This window comes from Bos indicus, chromosome 20 (assembly GCF_029378745.1).
Source record: "Bos indicus isolate NIAB-ARS_2022 breed Sahiwal x Tharparkar chromosome 20, NIAB-ARS_B.indTharparkar_mat_pri_1.0, whole genome shotgun sequence".
NCBI lineage: Eukaryota > Metazoa > Chordata > Mammalia > Artiodactyla > Bovidae > Bos > Bos indicus.
The window spans coordinates 48,652,642-48,679,177 of NC_091779.1; the positions used below are offsets into that span (position 1 = coordinate 48,652,642).

Below are 26,536 nucleotides of genomic sequence, written 5' to 3' on the forward strand. Positions count from 1 at the left end.
CGAGTAAGGTATGTTCTCCTATGACCATAAGCGATTAAAAAATAAGGTATTTGAAGAACCAAGGAAAAGAAAGTTCACTGAAAGCAAAAATAAATAATAATTTAAACCGCAACCAAAATCACTCCGGTAACGATTCAGATCTGGTTGCAATTTGACTTGGCACTCGCTTCATGGATTTCGGCGATCTGGAGTTAAGGATGGTGCAGGGATATATATGTCAGATGAAGAAGAAGTATCTATTAAAAAAGAATTGCGAGAAGTAGTCCCGTTCTTGAGATTGTATTACGGACACAGCCAGATTAGATCGGGCTGATTACTTTAGCCTTGAAACAGAGAGTCTTTCTGCCCTGCGGGGGAGGGGACGCCTTTCATCCGAAGCCCTCCTCTCGGATGCGCCCTCCCCTCGCATTCACTTGCAAATCGCTGTGTGCGAGCAAAAGCCAGCACTTCCCAGTCTCTAACCTTCCCATGGCGAGTGCTGCAGCTCTATCAGCAGAACCTTTCTCTCCGAGTGAGGAAGGGTTTTTCCCCCCTCCTTCCTTTTCTTTTCTTTTTTTTTCCCCCCTTAATCAGAAGCACTGAATGAAAGCCAATCAGAGAGAACTCGCCCCCCCGGTTTCTTCGGTTCCCTGCCGTCCAGAGTTAAAAGTGATGCTGAGAGAAAGCTTGAGTTAGATTGAAGTAGAATCAGTGATAGGAAATAACAGCCGAAAACAAACAAAAAGGGGATATAGTGACAATTTCTCCAGGGTTATTTTGGCTGGAACCAACTTCCGTTATCCAGAAGCTGATTAAAAAAAAGGTAGGAAGATTTCATCTCTCTCTCTCTCTTTTTTTTCTAACTCCCTTAAGGTCTCTTATTTTCTCTCCCTGGGGGAAAATGTTTGTTTTTAAGTTGTATTCAGCAGTTATTTTCAAATAATTATCTTTAATATGTAAAAAAATTACTAAGCATAAAACTATATATTGTATTCTAGAAACCACTGCTTTGAATAGCTGAAGAGGTAATGTGAAACTGGATAAATTATATATTTATGCTCAACAGTGGGTCATGTTGTTAGAGTTTGTGAATTCATTCACTCTGATCAAATGCTAAAAATATATTATGGGCGGTAATTTGTTATTCTCATGCTTGTTCATCTTAATGTTAAAAATCCCTTGAAGAGAAGATTGTTGCTTTGAACTCTATCATTGAACATTACTTTGCATTCCATATGAATGGATCCCCTCTGCACTTATTTATAGTCATAGTTCATTGTAGGTTCAATATAAAGAGAAATGACAGGCAGAAGACAGATTCCTTGAACCTGTCAATGGTCACTAAGCATCTACATAAATAAGAAAGATTGGCATTTATCAGAAATAGAATAGGCATAATTCCTAGATTCGCATTTTGTGTCTGAGTCAGAAGTATGAGAGAGGAAAGATGAAGAGGGGAGATGAAATGCATGTAGTCAGCAGTTGCAGCATTTATTGTCTCTGCTGCAATAAAATCCATATTTTATGTGGTGTTAAATTAATGCAGCACATTGCAAGACTAAATGCATGTCCCCAACAAGTAACTATTGATAGCACTGTAAGTATGGGCAAAAGCAGTAGTCTGAAAGTGTTTTCCTGTCAATGCAATAAAAACCTACCATCTCCTTATCATTAAAAAGAGGAGTCTACAGGTGCAAAGACAAACATCAATTTTAAATTGACCTCTCGTCTTTTGCTTCCAAAAAACAGATCTATTTCCTGTAATTGTGGTTCTTTATTCCAGTAAAATCTTTTATTATTTGAAACTGCACATGTCTTACTCTCAGCTGTTCGGAGATGCATGTTTTCTTTTCTTTTTTTTTCTTGTTGTTGTTGTTTTCTTGAAGGATTTCTATTAAAAATAGTCTGTTCCTCTGCTGCTGACAACTGGTAAACCTCAATGTATATGTTAGTAGACTTTCTCCCTCCGCAGCATCTTCCTCTGGGTCCTCCTTTAAAATGTAACTACAAGAGCTTCTCTGTGGTGAATAACACTTGGCAAGAGTGTGCTCATTTTTTAGGTCTGGTATGGTGAGGATTTTTAATTAGTAGAACTTTCATGAAAACATTATGTCACTGACAAGAGCTCTAGATTCATTTTTAAAGTGATGAAGAAAATAGGAAGAGGGCTGTATCATAGAGAAAGAGGTAAATGACAAGTTGTATAGCTAATCTTCTTGCCCTTCTCCCTACAGCATAATAAAGGTGGCACGTTTGTATTCAATGTGTAATGCATAAGGAAATAGTGATTTATTGGAAGTGGGGGTGGGCTGTGGAGCAAAGGCATTGGAGTATGTTCCGATCTAAGCAGAGTGTGTTTGTGGCTTAGGAACATAACAAATACAGATTCATTCTGATCATGAAAACATAAAGAAATGCTTCTTTCATTTGCTTTCACTTAAAAAAATTTTTATGTGTTTTTAAAGTATGAGTCAATGTCTGCTTTCATTAAATCAGATACTTCTTTGGTTTCAAATACTTGCTGCTAACAAATTGACTTCCCTAGTGAATGCGTTTGTCTTTTCTGACTCCAATCAAAGAATAGAATTCCATACACTTAGATGCCTGAAAGGAGGTGGGGGGGGAGAGAGAGAAATCCCAGGGACTTATGAAAGGAGCATATAATCTGTATGGCATCCACATATGCCTGTATATGTGTGAGGTCAGTGGTCAGATTGCTTGATTCCTGATTAATACTTCAGGTGATAGACCTAGATGTTTATAAAACCTAGCTGTTTATTGATAAGAATGGTACTATACAGGCATCAAATTTAGTATTATGCTGTTATATTTTCACCTACACTAAGATTTTCTAAAAGGAAAAAAAAAAGATAGAAAATTGACTTTGTATCTAGAGAGATATACATACTGGCAAAATATTAAGAAACTTAGTGTATTGGAAAGAGGCTTTTTTTGCTTGAAAGAGAGTGTTTGAGACTGAAAAGGTTAATTCCAGCTGTGTGAACTCTGTTCAGAGTCTATAATGCATTTTTTGATCTTCATTTAATAATACATGTAAACAAATGACGAAGGCAAAGTGTGTATTATCTGGGGGATTCTGGACATATGACTTATTTCATATGTTTCTTAACCTACTTTGCAGCAAGTGATAAGCCAGTGCTCCTGGAATATGTCATTTTTATACCAAATCATTCCGCTAGGCTGCAGCACAGGAACAGCCTTCGCCCTAATGATGCTGAATCAGCAGCAAAGTGAACCATATTTTAAGTGTTATTATAGGTAATAGCGTTGCATAGTAAGCAATTAATACAAAGCAGGGCTGTAAAACCAACTACCTCTAGTCTAGCCCTTGGGTTTCGAAAGCATTGTCCATAATTATTCTTTTTTCTGCTTTGCAAATTACATTCTAATACTGTTGCCACATTAAGAAGTACTCATAAAATACTGAAACAACAAAGTATTAAGTAGAGAAATATACAACTGATTTATGCCAATCATAAGTTATTGTACGCAGCTATTTGGTCTCCAGGTTCCAGGTTCTATTTTTGAAAACTCCACTTTTGATTAACCCAAAATCATATCTGGAATAGGGCTTCAAAAAAGTGACTTCACTCACCATATTATGTTTAACAGTCGTGTCTGAAACAGGCTGAAGTTAAAACCCAAGTAGAAAAAAGGTGCCCTTATTCTAGTTAGGCTTATACTGAGCAATGGTGGTCTCAATTAGGCCTTGTATTAAGTGTGTGGTCCCTATTATGAATATTTTGGAAAAAAATCTGAGTCCAAAGAATAGCTTATGAATTTACAATTGAGAAATGCAAGTTAGCATAAAAATGATTTTCCTTTTCTTCACAAAGTGAGTTCATGAAGAAAATTTTATTTTTTCATAATTACAGTAACTATAATAGGCAGATAGAAAAGCCCTGAATTTAAACATATTAAAGTCTGCCTCCCCCCCCCCTCTAATTAAAGCATTTGAATTATGTCTACAGAATAGTGGTATAACAGCCCATACTTTTACATCTAATAATATTCAACACTCAAAATTACAGATATTTTTATCACACGTCTGATTGAAAAAATTTCAATCAACAAGGAGCGTCTGTTTTCTAAGATAACGGTATCAGCTCGGGGTCACCTCTTTCCTCTTCTATTCTTATCCTACAGCAGCTTCACCTCACTTGATGTTTCAGTATGAGACCTCGAGCCTTTTTATAATCCGATTGTGCTGTCTTTCGTAAGGGTATCTAAAACCAATGAGGCCATTTTTGCCTTTGCCATACCTTCTTTGTCCAAGTAACTCAAGAGGCAAACATTGTAAGAAAATCACATCTATCACATTAAAAGATATATATTTCTGGGAATGCATTATTTTAATGTCATATTAGCATTGATTGGTTAAAATTATGTTTCAGCATAACTTTTGCTTAACTCTTTATTATCAGTGCAACTTCTCACAAAAAAAAAGTAACTTGATTTTTTTTTTTTTTTAGAGAATAAAGGTGCTTTGTTTTCACCAAAGTCTTTTTACTTTTATCCTATGTCTCTCTTGCCATACATGTGATTTTCCCTATATCAGTAAGAGATATTTGTTAAATATCACCATACTGGTGATGGATTTAAAGAAAGGGAAAGCTGAAAATTGAATAAGAATGAGTAAAATAGCATTACATTTTATGATATAAAGTGCAACATTCCTTGAGAATAATGACTGTGGGAGGCTGAAGTGCCTTCATATAGCAGTCCCTTATAATAGAGGGAATATATCCTTAGAGAGTTTGTCAGTAGCAGTATAAGCACTTCATCAAACCATGTGATCTCAGTGTTAAGCACCCCCTGCTTTTGTTGTTTTAGGAAGCAGCCTTGATACTACATACCCTAAATGATGCAGAAATATAGTTTAACAACACTTTCAGTTTCAGGACAGGATTAAGCAATAGGCTATCTGGGATAATATAACAACATTGCTTCACAACAGGAAATTCAGTATTAAAGGATGTGTCAAAGCATTTCAGAGCCCTACTGATTTCTCTTTTCCATTCTCGCCCCCATCACCTCCTTCTCCCTCTCCCATTTCTTCTCCCTTCCTGCCTTCTCCTCTTCTTCAATTTAGGACAATTACAAACATCTTTGAATGAGTTTTCTCTTGAGCTTTTTTTTTTTTATATTATCCTATTGGAAATACAATTTCTGTAAATCTTGTGATTTTTATGGTCAGTATTCTATCATCTGCCACATTATACATTGGATTTATTATATTATCCTTTGCATTATACCATAAACTATATGACAGTTCAGTTGACTAGAGCGTGTCCTTTCAAATGAAAGCAATTTTTATAAACATTATAACACCTAGGCGTTTAAGGAATTGAAATTGGCACCAATGTAGTTTACTGCAATAGCAAGCAAAGTATGGGAATTCAACATTTATTAATGAAATGACTTCTCTAATGTATCAGAATGTGGAATGCATAGGCATGAGTTATTATACTTAGTGCATCAGTTATTGATTGGGAATCTTTGTTGATTTACTGGAACAGAGGATATTGAAACAGTTTGAAAGAGACTTGATTTTAGACATAAATTAAACATCAGTTGCATTCATTAGATATGTTGGTTCTTCTTTGTTGCAAAATAAAGATATTACCAGGGTGTAATGTAAAAATGTAAGCTGATTTAAAAATAAGCAAATGTCTATTCTAGATATTGTAAAGAATTGTCATTGTTCCTTCTTCTTTCCAGTTGAAAGTCTGGGAAACAAAAACCATAAAAATAATCGTTTTTCCTGGTAGCTCAGCTGGTAAAGAATCAGCCTGCAGTTCAGGAGACCCTGGTTCGGTTTCTGGGTCGGGAAGATCTGCTGGAGAAGGGATAGGCGACCCATTCCAGTATTCTTGGGCTTCCCTGGGCTCAGCTGGTAAAGAATCTGCCTGTAATGCGGGAGACCTGGATTTGATCCCTGGCTTGGGAAGATACCCTGGAGAAGAGAATGGCTACCCACTTCAGTATTCTAGCCTGGAGAATTCCATGGACCAGCCCATGGGATTGCAAAGAGTTGGACACAACTGAGTGACTGATCAAATTAAGCAGATCATGTAGGTGATTTAAATAATCAGTAAACCGAATAAAGTAAGTGTTTTGACTTGGGTTATTCTAGTAATTCTCTGCTATGTTCACATGGTATTTATAAACACAAGAATTGAAGTCGAATTTTGGCATAGTTATTTGAGTAGATCAAAGGCTATCAATGTATTTGCCTAGGCTATTGAGTGCATTTTTGCATAATGCTAGTATAAGTTTAAAAAATGTGACTGATTCTCCTCTTTTTTGTGACTCATCTCCTAATAAAATCAGGTTAAGTCAACTCCATTTGATACCCATTTTAACTTCTGGGATTTTTAAAAGGAAATGTAAAGAATGTTTCCATAACTCTTGCATCAGACTTCAAATTTAGATGAAGTACCATAGTGTTTCTTGATAATTTGACTTCTTAGCACCAAGTTGAAATTAATAGCCTCATATATAGATTGACTTGAAAGCATTTGAACTATCTAAGGGCCTTTAATGATTTTGTGTATACCATGTAAATCTAACTGTGCTGCTCGGTGGCATTTGACTCTTTACGGCCCCATGGACTGTAGCCCACCAGGCTCCTTTGTCCATGGATTTTCCAGGCAAGAATACTGGAGTGGGTTGCCATTTCCTTCTCCAAATCTGAGTGTATAGTATATTAATTAATTATTTCTTAAAATTATTTAAATATAATTTAATATAAATATTTAAATATAAAAATATTTTTAAAAATAGACCAGAGATTAAGATTTATGACCTCAAACTTGCTGGTTTCAATCTAATACTAATAAAATAAAGACTATGAATTGCATATTCTTTTCATACTAACAGTGAAATTTATTTGCTTTAGCAGTGACACAAAGAAAAGGTCCCATTGGGATAAAATCAGGTGTATATCAACTTATTTCATCAAATTGAGTACACAGTGACTATCAGCCTAGTCAAATATAATATTTTGTTTTACTTCTTTCTGAAGCATTCTAAATTGGAGGTGATTCCTGTTGTGTAGCCTAGGTACCAGAGTGACTTTTTAAGGTGTAGTCTCAGAGAGTGAAAACCAGAAAGGTACACATTTATTCTGTCTGCATCTAGCTTCCTAAATTTGAATAAAATCCTTTCCCAGTGAATAAGTACCTATGGAAAGTCTTTATTGCTTTATCCACTCCCTTCAACAAGGCTTCAGTTAGTCTTTTGGAGATTTGTTGAAAATTGAATGCCAGCTCCAGGCAAATAATACTTATAAGTACCCTTTTCTATTTCCTTTTTTTTTTTCCTTTTATTTATTTTTTCCTGATTGAGTGAAGAATGGAGATTTTCTATAGAATTTCTATATTTTAACCTACCTACCAAGTTTTTGGATAGATGCATTTTAAAGAGAGCTATGTTTTTCTAAGATTCTCTTCTGCCTTTTAAAATATGCTCTAATTTTTCAGTATTTACTAACTAGATAGTTCTACATCAGATACAAGTATTCACTTTTAATACTAAAAAAATTACTGGGGCAACGAAATGTCCCTAATATCTAAGTTAAGAAACATGATTTCTTGGCTAGACTTAGAGTTGGATTGTCCTTCATAATTGAGTATCTGAACAAAGTAGGTAAAAAAACATGTTTTCTTTTTTAAGACAAAGCTATGCCAGAGAAGGCAATGGCACCCCACTCCAGTACTCTTGCCTGGAAAATCCCATGGATGGAGGAGCCTGGTAGGCTGCAGTTCATGGGGTCACTAAGAGTTGGGCACAACTGAGTGACTTCACTTTCACTTTTCACTTTCATGCATTGGAGAAGGAAATGGCAACCCACTCCAGTGTTCTTGCCTGGAGAATCCCAGGGACGGGGGAGCCTGGTGATCTGCTGTCTATGGGGTCACACAGAGTTGGACACGAATGAAGTGACTTAGCAGCAGCAGCAGGTCAGTGTTAGGTATATGACCTCTCCTGGACATCCAGTCTAGTGGAGATGTGAAGTTAGAGAAATGGCAACCACAACCTTGACCTCAGAGCAAAGACATTTATTCACCATTTTATAGGTAAAGTGTGAATCCAACCAGTTTCTAGGCAGATTCAAGATGAAAAAAGTGTTAATGATAAAAGCCTTATTTCCTCTAGAAGCAAACTGAAGCACACATATAAACCACTGCCCCCCAAAAAAATTCTTAAGAGAAATGTTCTATTGTTAATAGTGTTAACAAACTAAATTATTATGATGAAAAATTCATGATCATTAATTTAACTGTGTTTTGATTTTAAACTATCATATATACTTAAAATATGACTGTCTTGTACATGTATACCATTTTTATTTTGCCTTTTACTCAGTAAATTTAAATGATCTCCTGGGTATCTAAACAATCTTTTTCTTAGCTTCTAAGTAACTGTATTCATTTTGGGGAAAGTTCTATCAGCCAATCCCTTAGTGCCACACCCAGAGGCTCAATCTAATATAAATTTTGTGCCTGAGGAAAAGAGGTTTTAATGTGAGATGTTCACAATAAATATCATATAATTTATAATAGAAATCAGTAGTTATGTTCTCAATGTGTCAATTACCGTGGAAAAGTGGTAAATTAGCAGAATGTCATTGGGCAGTTACCTATTCCTCCACCTAACACAGATTCTTTAATTTTTATTTTCTTTAATGCAAACTACCTAATAAACTTCTCAGTATCTTATTTAATTATTTCATTTTTCTGTTCACTATTCTTTAAGTGCCTACCATTAGCCAGACTGTGCCAGCAGCCAGAGATATAAGATTGAAGAGAGAGAAAGACAAAACAAAACCTTTTTTGCATTGAGGTGGGTTGTGCTGATGGTTCAGATGGTAAAGACTCCATCTGTAATGCTAGGATACCTGAGTTTGATCCCTGGGTAGGGAAGATCCCCTGGAGGAGGGCATCTCAATCCACTCCAGTATTCTTACCTGGAGAATCCCAGGGACAGAGGAGCCTCTCAGGGTACAATCCATGGGGTCGCAAAGAGTCAGACATGACCAAGTGACTGACACTTTCACTTTCATTGAATAATTACTCACATTATTTGGTATTATATTCTAGATTTGATTAATACAAGAATGATGAGTATCAGTTACTTTTCAGATGATAATATGAGGCTCTAATCTCATTTACTTTTTTAAGCCATATTGTCGTGTTCAAGGCCACATGACATCATTCAGGAAACTATCAAAATGAGTAAGTAGATTAGTCCAAGATACATTTTTGAGGTTTGACAGAAAACAGCAAAATTCTGTAAAGCAATTATCCTTCAATAAAAAATAAATTAATTAAAAAAAAAGATTCATTTTTGTGTAACCTCAGGTTCAGTCTGTGGAGGCCTGAGGGTGGGTTCTGAGTTGGAGCTTCAGTTAGGGGCAGTCATGGTAGTTGGTGATCCATGTTTGAGCTTTATGTGTACAATAGCCAATTGTCGTCTTGCAGCAAGGCCTCAAATTTGAGACTAACATTCCAATCCTAAACAAGAAGCCCAAATGAAAAGCCAGCATATCTGAAAACCGGATAAATCCTCAAATTATATTGCTAAAAATTCTTAGGAACAAAAGTTTCCACACCCCCACAAGTAATTAAAATATTCACTACATAGAAGCCACTGAGTTTCAAAGTTGGTCACTCTGTCAAAAAGTTTGTTCCATATTATATCATTTAATAGAGAGATAACACAATCATAATGCTATATGCCAGAAGCACTGAGATTGCTTTTCTTAATAAATATAGTAACTCTTACCTAAATATACTCACAAAAACTTTTGATGGATAAAAACATGAAAGGTGGCACCCAACTGGGTTCAAACCCTGTGTCACTTACCCTGTATTTAATATTCCTGGTAGTTTTTCAGCTGTAAAGTGGAGTTAATAATTGAACTTCTGTGATAGTACAGTTGCCATGATGGTAAGAAACAATAACTCTAAAGTACTAACAATTCCTGTCACATAATAGGTGTTCTAGTGCTATGTATTATTATTACCTATTATTCTATTGGCATTGTTATGACTTATCTGTAAATTTATGTGACCTATGCTTTTTCATTGAGTATGTTTTATTTTAACCATAGCATGTGATGCAACTTGTATTTCACATGTATCATGTAATGATAATTTTGTGTTTATGTTCAGGTGAAAGCTACATAACATTTTAAGTCTGATTTCATCACTAATTCTACCGCCAATATCATAGATTTCTCCTTCCAGATTTTTTGTTTGTTTATGAAATGGGAGTTTGAACCATATGATTTCCAAGGACACAGTTTATCTATTGTTCCAACTGGAAAGGGCTAATACAATCTATTGTGAAACTGGAAAGGACTCAATATATTACTGTTAAAATGCTGTCATTCCCTAATGATTGTGAAAGTGTCAAGAGAATGTAACCTGAAAACTTCAGCTCCTACATTCTCAGAATCACATTCAGTTAACTGTGTGAACTAGGGAATTAATGGATACAAGTTTTGAAAATGATGTGAAGGACCTAAAAAGGGGACAGAGGAGGGAGAAAACATTAGAAAGATGGACACTAAGTGTTGTGAGTTCCATAAGCCACATAAACTCACTCAGGTGAAACATGAACCGTTTCTGAATATACTGCAGTAATGATTCCTTTCACAGATTCTCCTTCTTGAGGTCAGAGTAATGAAAATTAGAACGAGAATGATGAACAGAGTCAGTGCATTGCAGAAATAATCCCATTAAAGTTTTGATACCTATAAATCTCAAGAATAGTTCTGCAGTCTGTATTACAAGCTGAAAGGTCAGTGGGTCAGAAAGACTATATTACAAGCTGAAAGACTAGGTTCAAGAAACCTTGTGATAGAGACAGCATCTGCTGCAAAATGTGAAAATTTTAACAGATTTTACTTATATAATTCATTTTTTTTAATTCTTCACATTTAAGGATATATGAGAATCAATTAAAAATAACTTTTTTAGGCCTTTTTGTGATTCTATTTAATATGGCTATTAAAAAGTCTCTGGAATTACATAAAGAAATCAGGATATTAAGATTAAAAAATATACACCTCTGTGAGTCCATAAGCTCCTCTCTCTTTAAAAGTTCATTTTAAAAATCAAGGATTACATCACATTTTTTATTTTTCAGTTTTATTTATAATTCAAGATCAATTATGTTTAATTTAGAAATTAACATATTTAAAGAATAAACTTAGCACTTTAATCCACCCACATGTAGAGGTTAGGTGAGTCATAATAGAGACTACTAAACCTAGCCAACAAATACAGTTTTGTGAACAAAGTAAAGATAATTCTCATTTTTTATCTTAGCTATATATTTAAATTTATTACATATTTGTTTACTACTTAATCAAAGACACAGTTTCCATATCATCTTCTTTAATGCTGTGGTCACTTAATTGTTTTGTCATGGCTTCACTGTAATATTTGACTAAATGATTTAACTTTATGGCTGATTAATTAGAATGGCTATATTTTAATTTAGCCATTCTAATTAATCAGCCATAAAGTTAAATCATTTAGTCAAAATAAGTCAAAATAAGATATATTTTATTTTACTTGATTTTCTAAAGACATGCACATTAGACCCAAGGGCTAAACATTAGGCATTATTTTCCTTTAGTTGTAAAATTCTTTATGCAAGAGAAAAAGTTTATTAATTTGCATATGTATTTCTTTTTACTTATTTGGGAATCAAGTGAGAATAAAGAAGTGCAAAACTATAGCAGAAATTAATTTTAAAACCTAAGAAATGAAATGTCGTACATGTATATAGACTAAATCGTTTCCTTTCAAAATCCATCAAATTCTTCAAGGTTTCAGCCATTTAATGTGTTTTGAAAGACTGCATTTGAAAATAATATAAATTCTACCTAAAAACTTAATCAAAATGTTGAAATGAGTTTATATTTCTGAAGTATTGACCCATTTTTAGGGTAAATTGCTGCTTATTATTTCTGGTAAAATTCTGTTTGCCTTACAAGAGGTAAAACATACTTAGGTGTTTGGAGCCACCTTGTGGCTGTCTCATAGTATATTAGAGAACGTTCCCTCTCCAGATTCTCTCCAACTGAAGGTTGCACTTGGGAGCATTGAAATCAACATTGTGAACTTATATTACGGGCTTTACAATAGCATTACAAATGGTTCTTGTTTAGGCTGATGCAACTTCATATTTACATGTCTACATGAATTACAAAAATATTGTTTTTCAGAAGTCTAACAAAAATATTTTAACCAACCCTTTTGAGGCAATATATAATTTTTAAACTAAAATATATTTTTACTGTGCAGCTGCAAGTCGACTCTAATGACTCCTTACACATTTCACATTCTCAAAGCAAAATTCCATCCAGCATCCTTTGGTTTCCAACACAAAGAAACCAGGGGCTATGTTACTGTGATTTTTGCATTTTGTAAAACTTAAATATAAATATTCAGCCTGCATGAGAAGCATGGGACTGCTGCCAATAACCCCTGGTCGTTGAATGTGTTTTTCAGGAGGCTCACTGGAAATTCAGAGGGGCAAATTGTTTGCTCTCCTTTTACATAAATATTAGGATATTTATAATTTGTATAGTGCAATGTACATATTCACCAAATATATCTTTTCTAGGTATTTTGTAACCTAACACAGGAGAGCAAGGCCCATGGTTACTGCTTGTCTTATAATTTTACAAGGAAGTGCCTGAATTTAGAAATAAAACAATACTATTATTTGCTTGAAATTCAGAATAGTCACTTTTAGAGTTTTAAATCCAGAGCTTTCATTGATTTATTACATGGTCTTACTCTTCACTATGTAATTTATTATCTGAGGACAAAAATTTAAAAAAAATTGATCACCCATAGCAGTAGATGAGCATAAGTTCTCTAATTTATTGCTAAGTCTATAGCTTAGACTTAGCTTATAGTTTCTCCCTCTCTCCCTCCCTCTCTCTTTCCATGTATCTCTCTTTCTAGACATACTTGGTTACCATCATAAACTATTACCGTTCATCATCATCATCATCATTAAAACCTTGGTGAGACTTCAGTTCCAAGACTGGACAACAAAGAGTCTAGTCACATTTACAGGCTCCAGTGTGAACAGCTCCTAAATTGCCTCTCTTTGGGGGCACTGGGATGATTAACTGATTAACTTTAAATGGATGGAGATTAATGGAAACTGAAGACAAATTGATAAAACAGCAAAAATCTTGTGAATATTATCTGTATGTTCTGCATTAAAGCCATGAGTTGTCCATCTTTATGAAGGAAATCATTTTCTCTATTTTTAACATGCTAGACTGCCTCTTAATGTAAAACAAGTGGTCAGAGCATATCATTTCTCATGCACAGCCCAACAGTCTGACTGAAAGCAAAGATTACTTTGCTTCCCATTAACCCACATTCCCTCTGTCAACAAATGTGCTTCTACTCTAAGAGAAGAGATATTGCTGTTGATTTGCTTTATTCTCAAAAGACTGATAGGGTTTTCATTCAATGCAATGGTTCACACTGTGTAATTTAAAAATATTAATATATAAAGTATATATTTCAATTCAAAAGGGAGACAGAAATTGAAATTGATGTATTTAAGAGATTAAAAATGTTTAAAGTTTAGAAGAATTCTTGTGATGATGTCATATTCATTCACATTTGATTTCTAGATTGGGAAGATCCCCTGGAGGAAGAAATGGCAACTCCTTCCAGTATTCTTGCCTGTAAAATCTCATGGACAGAGGAGCCTGGTTGGCTACAGTCCATGGGGTCTCAAAGAGTCAGACATGACTTAGCAACTGAGCACAGTTATTGCTATGGCAAAGTCTTTTTTGCAAAATGAATAGTAAATGAACAATCATAGATATCAAAAGAAACATATAGAACTCTTTCCTCTATTGAGTAAGAACCAAGAATTAATCCAAGACACTTTAGCCACATTTCTAAATTCCTTCTCAATTTTAGTCTAAAACATAGCATATCTATTTACCCAAGATAATTTAGCCTCAAGTGATAAGGGAGATTTCCGTAATTAACCATGATCCTGAGATGATTTTTAAACCTCTTAAAATTTTCTTCACTGTCCTAGAGCTAAAAATTCATTGTCAATGATCTTGTCTCCTCCACGCCCAATATACTTACTTGACAAATCTATTTAATTCTAACCGTATAACAAATATAAAATTGGTATTTTTAAAATTTCAATTCAATACTACAGGAGAGGTTAAAATTACATCTTTCCTTCACAATTCAACCATATTTTAGATTTCTTAATACATATTCCAGGGTTTGCTAAGAACTTTGAGAAACAGTTGTAAATCATACGATCCCTTCCTCAATGAGATGAAAATACTGTAGGAAAGAGCAACATTTAAAGGTTAATATGTTGTAAATTACTTCCTTGGTGGCTCAATTGTAAAAATTCATCTGCAATGCAGGAGACACAGGAGAGACAGATTCAGTACTTCGGTCAGGAAGATCTTCTGGAAGAGAAAATGGCAACCCACTCCAGTATTCTTGCCTGGAGAATTCCATGGATGGAGGAGCCTGGTAGACTGTAAATTAGTGTTTTGCTTGTAGGATGGGTGAAATTTTAGGGGGATGTAGACAGGGGAACATGGAAATTTAATCCTAGGGGAGGCTTGAAAGGTGAAATTATGTAATTGCTTATTAAGAGATGAAATTAATGAAACAAGAAACATAACTTTCTGCATATCCAAAGACCTCTTAACCAGTCTTCTCTTTTTTCCCTCTGAAAGTCAAAGTATCAGTTGTTCAGTTGTGTCCAACTCTTTCCAAACCCATGGACTGTAGCCCACAAGGCTCCTCTGTCCATGGAATTTTCCAGGCAAGAATACTGGAGTGGGTAGCCATTCCCAGTTCCAGGGATTTTCCTAAAATATATTTTTCTTAATTTATTTTTCATATAATTGTTAATTCAATAATACTTATCAGTTTTCCATTGTGGAGAAGGAAGCATGTTTACAACCAAGATGTGATGGAAAATAAGTCATATTCAGACTTGTTGTCTTCTTTCTTCTTCTCTACAGGAGAGACAATCAAAACGGAAGCTACAGTATAGCCTGGTACTGGCAAGGAACAGTGTCAGCACAGGGCACTATGACATTAAAGACGTGGGCATATGCCATTGTCTGAGTGCAAGAAAGGGCTCTTTCAGGGAGGAGATTAAAGCTAAGCCCTTAGAACTGTGACATTCTGTGTATGTGATCACTAGCTCAAAAATTCTTCTGCACAAGTTCATTTTGAAAGATATTGTTACCTAGTGGTAAATTCTCACTCCAGAGTTGGGCAGATGTACGTATTCTGTCCTACTTGAGAATCTTGGCCAAGATATTTAATCTACCTAAGCCTCAGTTTCCTTGCCTGAAGGATGGGATCAACTGGCTACTTCTTAAACCTGCTGAAAGTATTAAATGTAACTATACTCATGAAGCACTTAGTAGAATTAACAAAGAAAACAAAAGACAACCTATGGAATGAGAGAAACTGTTTGCAAATGATGTGACTGTCAAGGGATTAATCTCTAAAATATACAAAAGCTCATACAACTCAGTATCAAAACAACAATAACAAAAAAAGGAATTAAAAAAAAGGAAAATAAAAAAGGACAGAAGGTCTAAATAGACATTTCTTCAAAGAAGACATATAGATTGCCAAAAGGCACAAGAAAAGATGCTCAACATACTACTTATTAGAAGAATGGCCATATATGTATTTAAATTTTTGCTGAATGATTTGAATGTGCACACCAGAAAATTAATTGCAACTAGAAATTGCTTTACTGTTTTTTATGTCTGAATCCATACACTAATTCTAAAATCAATTTTTAAAAAGAAGTTTTCATAAATACATTTACAGTATATTCTGGTGCATTAAAGGGGACATTACTCATTTTGAAATATGCAGATTCTTATTTCATTCCTCTTGAGTCGTTTTATAGTCACTTATTGGAGAAGGAAATGGCAACCCATTCCAGGATTCTTGCCTAGAGAATCCTGTGGCCAGAGGAGCCTGGTGGGCTGCTGTCCATAGGGTCATGTAGAGTCGGACACGACTGAAGTGACTTAGCATGCAAGCATGCATTGGAGAAGGAAATGACAACCCACTCCAGTGTTCTTGCCTGGAGAATCCCAGGGACGGAGGAGCCTGGTGGGCTGCCGTCTCTGGGGTCGCACAGAGTTGGACGCGAGTGAGGCGACTTAGCAGCAGTAGCAGCATAGTCACATATTGGTTTAAGCACATATATACAGCGTTTTATGTTGTACACTGAAATGAATATAATAGACTAAGTAAAAAGCATTGTTATTGATAAACAAAATAGCACAGTCTGTGAAATCTAAGCATTAAAATGACTCTAAACCAGTCAGTGTTAGGATTCATTAGTAGAAGTCAGAAAGCCGAAGTAATGGGGGAGAGGAAATTGTTACTTGACCTTGGCTTGGAAGATGTATAGAGTGTGTGTAAAGGGCAGGCATTATAGAACTTATGCCTCTATGAGCAACGGCAGGAACAAACGTGGGGGTATGGTTGGTCACTGAAGAACCAAAGTGGGTCTATGCTGAAGAACTATATTTGTGAAGAAACTTATAATTGGGTTAAGGAGTTTACATATGATTTAAAAGTTCATTAAAACACCCTTTTTAAAGCTCATTTAAAAAGATATTCTTTTACCGTTAGCTCAACCAAAAACTGTTGTCTCCCCAAGGAAAGCCAACCTGAGAATGCCAGTATAATTGTGCTAATAATACCATATCTGATTCTGCCCATTCTCCATCCCTTACAATAGTGCTCAGTTGCTCAATCATGTCTGACTCTTTGCAACACCATAGACTGTAGCCTGCCAGGCTCCTCTGTCCATGGAATTTTCTAGGCAAGAATACTGGAGTGGGTTACCATTTCCTCCTCCAGGGGATCTTCCCAACCCAAGAATCATACTCACATCTCCTGAATTGGCAGACAGATTCTTTACCACTGAATTAATATTCTCATATGTGCTCTCAAATACATATACGCTGTGAGTTATCATTTGATGTCTGCTATTGTCCTCCACTTCGTATATAGTTCCTCAAGGTTGATTGCTCTCTAACATTTTCTCCTACTGATAAAAATGTGATTTTCTCTGATCTATGCTTGCTCATAATATTCTGATGTCTAAAGCTGATGGTCACGCTAATGAATTAGCGTCTTTGATGCATCAGATAGTTTTGTTTAAATTCTCCTTTAATATAAGCTTATTTGTGTGATGGGATTATTTATATCAAACTCCATATTGTTTTGCTTTATTTCCTGAGGAAACTTGTTCTTAGTCTCATAACTAGTTATTGGCAAAATACGAAATAGAACTTTGTTATCATTACAAGGTTATGAGAATAATCAAATATTTCCTTACTTCAGAATGAAAGCTCAGACAATATTAATGTCATAACCTTACCTTCCTTTTTTTTATAATTAACTGAGATAACATATGCAATACAGTGTTATATGGTATACAGTATGTACTCTTAATATAATAATTAAAGCTATCATTGTGATTTCACTATAATAATTATTTGTAAGAGATGTTATGTTATTACAGAGTTTTAAAGCAAATGATTAAATATTGATAATACCCATAATATAGATAACTGTCATTTATTGAGAACTTAATAAATGCTCTACACTGTACAGAATGGTTTACATCTATTATTTCTTTAAATTGCATGATAAAGGAAACAGGTAATCTTATAATCTCCATTTTATAAATGAGAGAACTGAGGTACAGAAAGTTTATATAACTTTCACAAATTACAAAGCTAGTGAGAGACCCAGAGTGCAGACTCTGAAAATATGGTTCCTGCTCTTCTATTCTTCACCTCTACCCCATATTTATGTAAGTCATGTGTGCATTCCTTCAAGGAGATGTATCATCTTTATTTCTACTCCTATTTTACTTTTTATAAAATTTCTATTTATTAATAACTTAATTTTATTACTTCAAAAATATGTTTTTCAATAAGATAAGGTGGCCCTCAGTTGTGTCCAAATATTTACCCCAGTTCAATTCCTGGGTCGGAAAGATCTGCTGGAGAAGGGATAGGCTACCCACTCCAGTATTCTTGGGCTTCCCTGGTGGCTCAGCAGGTAAAGAATCTGCCCGCAATGCGGGAGACCTGGGTTTGATCCCTGAGTTGAGAAGATCCTCTGGAGAAGGGAAAGGCTACCTACTCCAGTATTTTGGCCTGGAGAATTCCACCAACTATATAGTCCATAGCGTTGCAAACAGTCGGACACAATTAAGAAACTTGCACTTCACTTCACTTCACTTCAAGGTGGCACTAGTGGTAAAGAAGTTGCCTGCCAATACAGAAGACATAAGAGGTGCAGTAGATGTGGGTATGATCCCTGGGTTGGGAAGATCCCCTGCAGAAGGGAATGGCATCCCACTCCACTACTCTTGCCTGGAGAATCCCATGAACAGTTAGAGCCTGGCAGGTAGCAAAGAGTGGGACACAATTGAAGTGATTTAGCATGCACACGGCCTAAAAATAAGTAGGGTTTAGGATGTAAAATATTGATACAGCAAATGTGCTGTATTTTAAGCACTGTTCTAATAACGTGTGCAATTCAGTTGTCAAAATATGTGGATGATAAAAACTTGCCTTTTAGGTAGGAAAAAGTTCACTAAAACAACTTAATTACTTAAAATAGCCATACCTTGCAATGTAGCCATAAATTTCTTAGTGGATTTTTACAACATTCTCTTAGCATTATTTAGTAGTTTTTTTTAAATGCTCCCTCTTGGAGAAATAAGGCATATAATGATGTTTTTTAATTACAAAAGGTACTTTTTCAAGTAAAACTAGGAAATAGTCACAGCAGTTGCTTCTGTGAAGAGAGGTAAAGGATTCATATGTTGATAGAGAACCATTTTCATTGTATACACATAATTTCATTAGAAAATACTATCGTAAAAGTGGAGTAATTTTGGACAAAAATTAATTTTAAAAAAGCTTGTCACTTATCATGAATTGTATTGAGTATATGAAAAATGAAAGATTTTTTACAAAAAAAACCAAACTCTAAAAATTGTTTTTATAGCATAAATTAATCTATTAATTGTCTCTATATAAAGCAAAATAAAACAATGAAAAATTAACAAGCGCTTGTATATGCAGATACTAGTCACTGAGTTTTAGTAACTGAATAGAATAGTTATGATAAAAGCATTCAGTAATATTTATTATTCACATGGCTTAATCATAAGATTTTATGTATTTATTTTAAATAACTTTGATAAAATCATGTTAAAGTTGTGACATGAACCAGTTTTTCTCAAACCTGATTCAGGCTATATGAATTTGAAAGCTGTGAGATTTCGTATGATAATTGAATATAGTTCATATAATAATATATTTAAGGTGAATAGCTATCTTATAAGAAATACTTATGTTATTTCAGTATCCAGTTTTCTGTTTGATCATTGTTGCTTTCATATCATTTTTAAGCTTCTAAAAAAAAGCAGGTAGAAATATTTTGTATCTTATAGACTTTTGCCAAATGGACTTCAAACAATACTGCAATGAATTATATGAAATTTATTTGAAAATTTTGCCACCTAAAGAAAACTGAACCAAGAGGTTACTTCCCTATATGTGTATTAATCTCTAAAGAATTTTTGTTTTAATTTTGGTGCCATATCCACTCATCAAGCACTTAGTTTTGGTGAACCAAAAGTATTTTTTACCTAAAAATAATATTAATGTGAATGCTATTAGTTTTGAGAGTTTTGATTACAGTTATTTATTTTTTATGTTGTATTATAGACACAAATATTTATAATTTTATGAAAAATGTGTATAAGCTCTTATGCTTAGTTTATACATGTTCCAGTATTATTATTCTACAAATCATCACATCAGTGAAGCAGCAAGTATCATGATACAAGAACAAGATTCAACATAAATGCCCTTGATAAATTTGAGGTGATCTTTCAAACTTGGAAAATGTTTCCATTAAAAAATTACTGAGATAAAGTAATACATAATGAAGGGATTTTATTCTGCACATGAAATTTAACATTTAAGAATGTGATGGAATGCATGGTATAAAAGAACCTGATAGATTCCTAACCGCAAGAGACTAAGATGCTTCAAAACAAACCTCTCTGTGTACCAAAATCTAGAATGTCTCTTTGGTTGAGATAGCCTTTAGTACATTTTCATGTCTGTGAAATTTGTGAATATATATATATATATATATATATATATATATATATATATATATGAAAGTGAAACTAAAAGTGAAGACACTCAGTCGTGTCCAACTCTTTGCGACCCCATAGACTGTAGCCTACCAGGCTCCTCCGCCCATGGGATTTTCCAGGCAAGAGTACTGGAGTGGGTTGCCATGTCCTTCTCCAGAGGATCTTCCCGACCCAGGGATTGAACCTGGGCCTCCCGCATTGTAGGCAGACGCTTTATCGTCTGAGCCACCAGGGAAGCATATATGTGTGTGTGTGTGTATATATATATATATATATATATATATATGTGTGTGTGTGTGTGTGTGTGTGTGTGTGTGTACACATACACACATCACATGTTCATAATGCTCATTTGGAAATTTTACCTTGGCTGCAGAAAATTAATTTCTTCAACAGCCATTGAGTCCTTGTTATGTGTAGAACATGTTGCCCATCAACTCTTGCTATTTAGCCCATGTTACTGAGACACTGGTTCTTTAATTTCAGGGTGAAAATGTTCAAGCTCAATCACTTCAAATATAACTATGGAACAAGGATAGCCCTGTACTGTGGCAAAGATAAAAGCCATATTAATGGCATATTGGGCCACTTCCCTTGAATAGTCTAGAATTGATTTATTGTATGTTTTTTATCTAAAGCTTTTATGAGCCTATTATATTCTCAGCCTGTGTTACTTCCATGAGCACTCCACCTAATAAATAAAGTAGTATGGCACTTTCCATTATTTGTCCTAAATTTATCTCTTTTAAACTTCAAAGAGTGCCTTCAGACCTAGTATAACTGAAGTATGTAGAGAGCTTGGCATTCACACTATCCACCTTCTTCATGATTTAATAGATGTCAGAGTTTTCAGATTGAAGATTCTAATTGTTGCAGTCTTCCTATACAGAGTGGTTCCATTTTTTAAATGATAGTTCAATTGTCTTTCTTTGAGCATTTTCTAGTTTCTTTGTATTTCTTTAAAGTAATGCAGTCAGCATTATGTGAGAATATTCAAGCAAGTGGTTCACAGAAGCTCATAATAGAAGGAGTAAACCTTTCAGATTATGTGTCCTAATTCTGCCCTTTTCATCAATCAAGGACTCTTTAACACTTATCTTAATAACTCTTGAGTTTATTTTGCTTTCAACAAAAAATAAGCATTTAGAAGAGATGACTTCTAAGTCCCTTTCCAAATCTGAAATCTCAGAAATGAAATTACAAAATTATTATTTATTAAAAAGAAGAAATAACTTTTGGATGTAGATAATACAACAAAGAATACAATGAACCGATTTAGACTTTGCCTTCCTGTAGTGGATAATGTGGAAATACTAACACAATTCTGTATACTGACATAAGAACTTCATACCTCAGTTATCACCATGGTGGTGGTGTTATTTAGTCTCCAAGTTGTGTCCGACTCTTAAGTGAAAGAGGAGAATGAAAAAGTTGACTTAAAGCTCAACATTCAGCAAACTAAGATCATGGCATCCAGTCCCATCACTTCATGGCAAATTGATGGGTAAACAGTGGAGACAGTGGCAGACTTTATTTTTTTGGGTTCCAAAATCACTACAGATGGTGACTGCAGCTGTGAAATTAAAAGACATTTACTCCTTGGGAGAAAAGTTATGACCAACCTAGACAGCATGTTAAAAAGCAGAGACACTACTTTGCCAACAAAGGTCTGGCTAGTCAAGGATATGGTTTTTCCAGTAGTCATGTATGGATGTGAGAGTTGGACTATAAAGAAAGCTGAGTGCTGAGGAATTGATGCTTTTGAACTGTGGTGTTGGAGAAGACTCTTGAGAGTCCCTTGGACTGCAAGGAGATCCAACCAGTCCATCATAAAGGAGATCAGTCCTGGGTGTTCATTGGAAGGACTGATGTTGAAGCTCAAACTCCAATATTTTGGCCACCTGATGTAAAGAGCTGACTCATTTGAAAAGACCCTGATGCTGGGAAAGATTGAAGGCAGAAGGAGAAGGGGACGACAGAGGAAGAGATGGTTGGATGGCATCACTGACTCAATGGACATGAATTAGGGTGGACTCCTGGAGTTGGTGATGAACAGGAAGGCCTGGCATGCTGTAGTCCATGGGGTTGCAAAGAGTCAGACGTGACTGAGAGACTGAACTGAACTGAACTGTGTCCGACTCGTTTGTGACCCCATAGACTGTAGCCCGCCAGGCTCTTCTGTCTATGGGATTTCCTAGACAAGAATACTGGAGTGGGTTGCTATCTCCTTCTCCAGGGAATATTCTCAACCCTGGGATCGAACCCATATCTCCTGCATTGGCAGGCAGATTCTTTACCACTGAGCCACCAGGGAAGCCCAGTTACTATCATAACTCGTCCTTAATGTGTCACCTCATCATAGCTGTCTTTAAATGCCTCTGACAATTTATGTTTTTCTTCCCCATTGCTTATGTTGTTTTCTCACTATTTGATTAATAATCTTAGCAATATTTGATATTTTTATTGATCCATTTAAATATTGATTGAAACACTGGGAAAAAATCCATATATAAAATAAAATCTATAATTTTATGGACTTCACATTCCAAAATGGGATTCAGACTATCAAAACCTGAATAACAAAAATATTTAATATAGCTGATTATAATAAATTCTGTGGAAGAAACAATGCAGAGAAGCTGGTATTATTTGATCAAAACTGATTTATTTCTTACAATAGGATGCTGCTTCTTTATGACTGGGTTTCTGTCTCTTACTATACCTTGGAGCACCTAGTGAGTTCTTTAAAAAAAAAATGGTTGCTGTATGGTTATCTCTCTACATCCTGTTTTTTTCCTTCTAGTTGCTCCTGTACTTTGATAGTGAAGAAATCTTACAGAAATGTATTTCTGAGAAAAAAAAAAAAAACGAAAGAGGACTTTCATTCTCACTAGATAAGGTACAATTCAGAAAATGCAAACAAAAAAATAGTTTTGAGTGATATATTTTTCATTTTCATCACTGATATAGTTGACAGTTGGGTGAAGGGGAAAAAAAAAAGACATGAGCCGTGAGACAAATCTCTAAAAACACATATGCGGCTATTTAAAAGTACAGCTCACCCTGCAATTGCATTTGGAATTCAGCATTGCCTTCTGCTTGCTTTGTTGTTGATAGCTTTCCTTTTCTGCAAGGTAAGAGATACTCTGACCAGAGGGTTGTTTGCTCTTATAAATATTTTTGTTCACATGATGCTTAAACGTTGTTGAAAAGCTCCTGTCAGACCTGTAAATCTCTCTGTTTGGGATTTTCTGATTCTCTGTTGCTAACTTTGCATCATTTTCCATTCATGTAGCTCCGAGGAGATTGAAAAGAGAGCATTTCTCTGATTGTTTAAATTATTTCTGATTTGAAAGAAATATCTTACTAGAAGCATGCTCAACGATGGTTCTCTTTCACAATTTGTTATGCAATTTACACGTTTTGAACTGTCACTGCACATTTGTTCTGTTGTATATTGTTATTACCTTTGCTCCTCATTGCATGGCATATTTTATATGCAATCATCAGACACTTTCATGCTCAAGTGGTCGTTAGCTCTGTGCTCTCCAGCTGTTCAAAACTGTTAAATAAAACTAGTCCCCCTGTCAGGAGTGTGTGTGACTGCCTTCGCTGCGTCTTTAGGAACCACTGGCTAGGAGCTGGCTGGGAGTGAACACATGCTGCCCGGAGCCAGTCGCTCCATTTCTCAGTCCTGTACCTGCTTCCTGTGTGACACAAAAGAAAGGTGAAATAATACTCACTTCTGGCAGAGGCATATCATTTTCTTTCTTTCTTCTTTTCCACACACTTGACATTATAAGCACTGCACACTTTGAAGCTATTTCTCATTTTTTTATGTCCTCAAACGCACCAGAGCTAAGATCAAATAGGCAAGTCACTTAACTTTATTTGGCTCAGAATGCTCTTTTTGAACTCAAAGAATTGAACTGGATGATTTCTGTTTTTTGTTTTTTTTTTTTTTTTTTTTCTGAGTTCTACAAGATGAAATGATTGGAAGCAAATATTTTATTTGAAAAATATGAAAGTAAAATATAAACCTGACACTAGAGGGATTTGTTTTCCCCAACTACCTGTTTGTTTGTTTTGTCATTAAAATACAGGAAGCAGTGTTTGATGTCTCATGAATATTGAGAGACGCCATACTCTCAGTTCCAATAAATGCCTCTTCCGTCCTAAAATTTAAAGACCTGGGAACCTGAAGAAGAGTTATACAGAGTCTGTGTCCAAAAGTTGATGTTGCCAAATTTAAAGTTCATCATGATTATCACTGTCAAACTGGCAAAGATTGGGAATGGTAATCCATTCTCTAATCAGAAACTAGAGTTATTTGCCTAAAGCACATTTCTGATTCTGCACATTCTCATCCATCCTAATGTATTCCAAATTTTGCACCTGTCTAGAACACATCCTTTGGTATCAACAGAGATAATGAATCTGATGTAGCTTATCTAGGAGAATGTTCCTTCTTTCTTCATACTCCTATCCACTCCCTCCTGGCAAATTCTCACAGCCCTCTTATGATGAGGATCTTTTTTAACCCACTATTGTGCACTCTTTCCAACAACTTTCAGAAGCAGAATAAATTTGGTCATCAGTCATTCACCAAACCCCTGGAGGAGGGTATGGCAACCCTCAGGCTCAAGAATGTATGTAAGGCTAATCTTTACCTTTGAAACAGAATTAGGAGTCTTTGTGACTAATTTATTGGATCCCTCTATGCTGTAGTTGGGGCTTCCCTGGTGACTCAGACTGTAAAATATCTGCCTGCAGCAGGAGATCGGGGTTCAGTCCCTGAGTCAGGAAGATCCCCTGGAGAAGGGAATGGCCCTCCAGTATTCTTGCTTGGAGAAGAATGAACAGAGGAGTGGTGGGCTTCAGTCCATAGCATCACGAAGTGTTGAGCATGACTGAAGCGACTGAGCATGCATACACACATTCACCAAATCAAGTGAAATGTTTTGTCAAAGGTCAGCTGTTGACTCCTGATTTTGATGTTGTTCTGGAGTCTTCATCCTGACTCAGTCAGTCAGTTCAGTCACTCAGTTGTGTTCGACTCTTTGTGAACCCATGGACTGCAGCGCACCAGGCCTCCCTGTCCACCACCAACTCCCAGAGTTGACTCAAACTCATGTCCACTGAGTCGGTGATGCCATCCACCATCTCATCCTCTGTCGCCCCATTCTCCTCCCACCTTCAATCTTTCCCAGCATTAGGATCTTTTCAAATGAGTCAGTTCTTCACGTCAGGTAGCCAAAGTATTGGAGTTTCAGCTTCAACATCAATACTTCCAATGAATATTCAGGACTGATTTCCTTTAGGATGGACTGGTTGGATCTCCTTGCAGTCCAAGGTACTCTTAAGAGTCTTCTCCAGCACCACAGTTCAAAAGCGTCAATTCCTCAGCACTCAGTTTTCTTTATAGTCCAACTCTCATATCCATACATGACTACTGGAAAAACCATATCCTTGACTAGACAGAACTTTGTTGGGAAAGTAATGGCTCTGCTGTTTTATATGCTGTCTAGGTTGGTCATAGCTTTTTTCCAAGGAGTAAGCATCTTTTAATTTCATGGCTGAAGTCACCATCTACAGTGAGTTGGAGCCCCCAGAAATAAAGTCGGCCACTGTCTCCACTGCCATGATCTTCGTTTTCTGAATGTTGAGCTTTACGCCAACTTTTTCACTCTCCTCTTCCACTTTCATCAAGAGGCTTTTTAGTTCCTCTTCACTTTCTGCCATAAGGGTGGTGTCATCTGCATATCTGAGGTTATTGATAGTTCTCCCAGCGATCTTGATTTCAGCTTGTGCTTCATCCAGCCCAGCGTTTCTCATGATGTACTCTTCATGTAAGTTAAATATGCAGGGTGACAATATACAGCCTTTTATATTGAACAATATATATAAAGGACAATATACTCCTTTCCCTATTTGGAGCCAGTCCGTTGTTCCATGTCCAGTACTAACTGTTGCTTCCTGAGCTACATACAGATTTCTCAAGTGAAACATAGGTGGTGTGGTATTCCTGTCTCTTTAAAAAATTTCCACAGTTTGTTGTGATCCCCAGAGTTAAAGGCTTTGACATAGTCAATAAAGCAGAAATTGATGTTTTTCTGGAACTCTCTTGCTTTTTCGGTGATCCAGTGGATGTTGGCAATTTGATCTCTGGTTCCTCTGCCTTTTCTAAAACCAGCTTGAACAACTGCAGGTTCATGGTTCATGTACTGTTGAAGCCTGGCATGGAGAATTTTGAGCATTACTT

General features: G+C 35.6%; 1 protein-coding gene across 1 annotated transcript in view; it reads left to right on the forward strand.

Moving 5' to 3' along the window:
* The first annotated feature begins 415 nt into the window (after positions 1–415).
* CDH10 (cadherin 10) overlaps positions 416–26,536 on the forward strand; it is a 189,226-nt gene continuing 163,105 nt past the window's right edge. The window contains exon 1 of the mRNA XM_070774810.1: positions 416–802. The gene's annotated coding sequence lies outside the window, so the exon portion shown is untranslated. The remainder of the gene's footprint in view (positions 803–26,536) is intronic.